This window comes from Apium graveolens, chromosome 6 (assembly GCF_009905375.1).
Source record: "Apium graveolens cultivar Ventura chromosome 6, ASM990537v1, whole genome shotgun sequence".
Taxonomy (NCBI): domain Eukaryota; kingdom Viridiplantae; phylum Streptophyta; class Magnoliopsida; order Apiales; family Apiaceae; genus Apium; species Apium graveolens.
In genome coordinates this window covers 222,011,028-222,016,135 of record NC_133652.1, presented here as the reverse complement: position 1 = coordinate 222,016,135, position 5,108 = coordinate 222,011,028, and the positions used below count along the sequence as shown (strand labels likewise).

General features: G+C 34.4%; 1 long non-coding RNA gene across 1 annotated transcript; it reads left to right on the top strand.

Moving 5' to 3' along the window:
* The first annotated feature begins 506 nt into the window (after positions 1–506).
* Positions 507–897, top strand: LOC141664269 (uncharacterized). The gene is made up of 3 exons (XR_012551933.1): positions 507–533; positions 618–723; positions 842–897. It is a non-coding gene; the product is annotated as an uncharacterized LOC141664269 (long non-coding RNA).
* Positions 898–5,108: the final 4,211 nt, after the last annotated feature.

Sequence of the window (5,108 nt, the reverse complement as noted above, 5' to 3'; positions counted from 1 at the left end):
GAATTTATGTTTTTCTAAATCTAACAAATATGTAACATGACTGCAGATATATAACAGCATTTACTTCGGATCTGGTGTTTCTCCGAGTAAATTTAAATCCTCATCGAATAAAGGGTTTGAAAACATCATCTGTTAGTTTGAATCACGTGTAAGTGCAGTAGTTCTTCAACAATATTATGAGTGACAAATCTTTGATCTCTTAGTTATGCACACTGTTGTTTCCACTCTGGAATATTTCTGACAAGTATAATACAGACTGAGGTTCAGTGACAACTTCAATTTAACTTTTCTAAGTTTGGAGTTGAAGCTTAATCAACATATTTTTGTATAGAATGTGGTTTCACAGGCCTTTCAAAGCTGATAATTGGACACTCTTTGTGGTAAGGACTAGAGTTATTTAATATGATAATTCAAAAAAAAAATCTTTTGCACTCATACTCTTTGTGGTAAGTGTTAAATTAAACACTTACAATTCGATATAATTCTTGATTTGTTTGTGATCAATTACAGAGATTGTTCACTTATGATGAGAGGTAAATCCATTTTTTTATATCTACATGTATTATTATCGTAATTGAGCATTTTTGTTGTTTAATTAGAATTATTTTTTTGATTAGAGATGTTACTTTGTATGCTCTCGGTATTGGAGCTTGTGGTACTAATGCTTTAGATGACAAAGAGCTCAAATACGTTTACCACGAAAATGGCCAGAAATTCATTAAGGTACTATAAGTTTGTCGAGTAATTGGAATTATAAGCAGATTAAGTTGGAGCAATCTATGTATAGATATTATTAAAGTTTTCGAGTTTTATGTATTTTGTATCGACTTCCTGGTTGTAGGTCTTACCGACATTTGCTGCTATATACTCACTGGGATCGATAAATATTTCTGAAATACCTAGAATATTGTGAGTATACCTTTTTGTTTTTTTAATTCAATCTTATCTTTGCTATAATTTTTCCTGACTGAGCAGGTCGGTACTTATTTTTGCTAGATTTGATCCGTGCCTGTTATTGCATGGACAACAGTTTATAGAAATTTACAGGCTGTTGCCTACTTGTGTAAGGTTCTTAACCTCAAGGTTCTTACACTAACTATCAAGCAAATCGGAACGTAGCTTTTAAACATCCTAAAAGTCAGCCATTTGTAGTTTATGAGGAATGTACGCAGCCCTCCCAGGTATGTCACATATTTTTACATCCGTTGCCTCTTCGCTAATTCTGGAATGTTTCATATCTCTGTATCTACGGGTTTATTCTGATTTTAAACCTACCATATTTAACACTAGTGAGATTGTTGACAATTAGTATATGAATTTGATAAGAAATGCTGACTTTTTTTTGCCTAGCAGAAATGCTGACTGTTGTTTGACTTGCTTCATATTTCATGTTACAAATACTAGGATCACTGTACAGTTTTTGAGATAACCTATTAGTAAATTTGTCTTATGTAGCAACTCCCTGTATTTTAATTTTTAGGACACAGGTAATACATTTTAATTTGAGAAACATTATGAAAGAAGAGGAACAAAGCGAGAAAGAAAAGGGAAAAGAATTTCTTTCAGTGACTTTTACTGCGTGTCTATCATTAGATTAGAGTAAAACATGGACAGTTCATAATTTTTGTTTTAAATCATCTCCTGTACTTTCTTCAATTTGCATCTTGTTTTTCCTGCCTGATGAGGCAATCATGCCCCTAGCGTGTGTAGCTTGGTGATATGGTGTGGCCAAATAAAGAAGGAAATAACATGAAATGAGGACATTCTTAGAGAAATGGAGGTAGCACTGAATACTGATTGGTGTGAATATCGAGCAGGGTGTGATGGTTTGGTTACATTGAGCTTAGGTATCTCAGTGATCAGTGAGGAAGAGTGATAGACTAGAATCAATCTCATAAAGATATTTTTGAAAATGAGTGGTATCACACTGCTTCACTTTTTCCTTTAGTAGTAGTAGCAGAGGGCCACATTTGTCATATCAGGCTTACCTAACAGAATAAGGCTGCCAAGAATTGTATGAGTGCATATAGTTTCACATCTCTGACCTGGGGCATTTTGCTGAAGCTAACTAGCACAAGTGAGTTTTAGTTGCACAGCTAGTATAATACTTTTGTGGTCTAAAAGAGTTCGATGGATAGACGATTCATGATTTTGTCATTTATTTGTGATTGTTTTAGAATATTTGATTATCAATTGAAAGCTTGTACCTTAGTACCAGACTTTACTTAAGACTGGCCTAGATATATGAGGAAACAAATATAACAGAGTGTACATTATGGCTAAATTTTCATCTTTGGTGATTTCAGGCGGTAAACTACTTGAAAATAAGGAGTCTGATGGATTTGACATGCCGAACCTTGTCGAGCAAGATCAAGGTAAAGACTCCAGAGGAGATCGGGTAGGCTGTCAAAAATTGGAAATGTTCGAAGAGGGAATAAAAGCTAGGGGTAGACAAAAATTTATAGAATGGTCTTCTATAGCATCAGGAGTTCAGCCTCGTATATGACCTGATAACCTCAAATTGTAGCTTAAGACAGCGCCATTCCTTCTATTGTAGCTTAAGGTCAATAACTCTTAGTTTGATTTTGAATGATTCTGTAATAAAACTAGATCTTGATATTTATGTTGACGAATATAAGTGTTTAGTTAGTTCATTGTTTAAATACTTTTAATGAATAAATATTGATGTCAAAAAAATGATTGGACATCCATTTTAATGAATAAATACTGATGTCAAAAAAATAATTGTACATCACCTTTAATATATAAATACTGATGTCTCAAAGGCAATTGTACATCACTTTTAGTGAAGAAAAACTGATATCAAAGAAGTTGATGTAAATCGTTTTTTCCTAAAAAACTGATGTCAAAGACTCACATGTTCAAGTCTAAAAGAAATATAGACATCACCTTAATTGGGATAAAATTGATGTCTAAGTGCCAACAAAGACATCACATTTTACTAAATAAATCGATGTTTAATATCTGATTTTATATCACCTTTATGAAAAAAATCGATGTCTATGTGGAAAAAAACATAGCTCATTATATGTTTAATCTGTTGTAATAGGTGTAATTTATTTATTAAATTATTTATTTCTAACATTTTTTGTAAAAAAATAATGCATGGACATCAGGTAGTTTGCCAGAAATGATGTCTAAGCGAGTAAAGACATCGGGTTATGGCCGATGTCTAGAATAGACATCACCGACATCAACATCGGTTACTAAACAACATAGACATCGGCCAAAAACCGATGTCTATGAACATTTTTCTTGTAGTGAATTATTGGATTATTGAGTTAATGCAGGTTACACATGATTAAAGGATTGCATGATGACCCAGATTCCTGACCCCGGATTTGGGGGTGTTACAGTGAAGCTATCAATGACTCGTCTGTAAGGTGTTTGATTTCATTTACTGCCTGTAAATAGCGATTTAATGTTTTCAGAATTTGATTCTGATTTTTCTGATTTTTTCCATATTTTGTTTTTATGATTAGATCATGATGGGTATTATATGTTAAGACCAGATTATGTGTTCTAACATGTTCTTATGTGTTAATTGAGCATAGTGGATGGTTATTGCTTATGACCTTAGGTTAATGGTTTTATTGTTTTTAAATACGGCTTGCATGTCATTTGATCTTGTAATTATAAATCTCGAATGTAACTCGAGTTCTTCTTGTAAGTTCATTATATTAGTTTTTATATTTTATTCTTGTAATGTACATGAAAACATGAAGATTTAATATCAAGGAAGGGTAATCTCACATGGAGGCCATCCAAGAAAAAGACAACTCAAAAAATAAGACATGTAATAGCTAACTTGTATTTATTTTTCACCTTAGATTGACCTATATCTTTGTCATTAGCTTGATGAAGATCACATAGGATGAAGACATAACCAACCACGTTTACTTCATTGCACTTTACATATATATTCTCATATAATGAATGTATGTGTATAGTAGTTTAATGATGCATGCTTAATTAGATTAATGATGTATATATTAAATACGACACATATGTCATGCTTGCTAAACAAGATAAGATCTGTAACGATCTAAGATTTTAAATTAAACAAACGATTATGAGATTTTTGTATTTATGAAACACAAAATAAAATACTAATACTCTTTATTTTCGACATGGGGGGATTTTGTCAAAAGCGGGTTCATTGAACTTGTAAGGTTGTGGGTTTTAAGCGAGACCGTTGTGATTCCCTCACTACCTGAAAATCAAACCATTGACGAATATTGATTTGAAGTATTTTATTCAAGGAAAAATGAGGAATCTCTTTATGATGGGAGAAAACACTATCAACTAATATTGCCAACTACAAACCAAAACCATGAGATATACAATTTATTCTCACTACTGCAATCTACACCTCCCTCTATGAACATATAAAATATAACTTACATCCAGTGTCTATCAGTCTAGTCATGTCCTTAGTAGCCTAGCGGTGCCCGATCAACCTCCTCACGAAGTGACCGTTGTATTACATGAATGAGTCTGACTGCACGTCGGTACTCATAATATATATGGACTCCCTTATGCTATAACTCCTCCAACTCTCGAGAGGCTCCTCTATAAATCTTCCTGACCCTCTCTCGTAAGAAGTGCATCTGGTTGTAGTGCCATCAACGGTCCTGTCTCTCGATGATCTATCATGCCCAAAATCTCTTGGCACTGGGCCTTCCAGAAGTCATGTTCCTCCTTCATTCTAGAAAACTCTCTGTATAGGACAGTACGGGGCCCTTCTATGTGTCCGAATGATCCCCTCGATGCTACACCAAGAGCCTCAGCCAAACCTTGTTGTACTACCTCTGGTGCTAGATCTAGGGGAACTACCGGCTGGTCAACCTCCTACTCACCTATACCCTCCATATGGGGCATCTTGGAAAATATCAGGAACTGGAGCATAAACGGCTAAGGAAACTAGAGTAACTACTGGCTGAGGTTGCGGCTTGAAATCCTGTAGATAGTGGTATACTGGTGGTGGATGCGGCTCCAAACCTGGCAGATAGTCTATCTGATCTGGTATGTATACTGGAGTTAGTGGATCTGCTGGTACATGCTCTTTGTGTCTACGCTCTGACGAA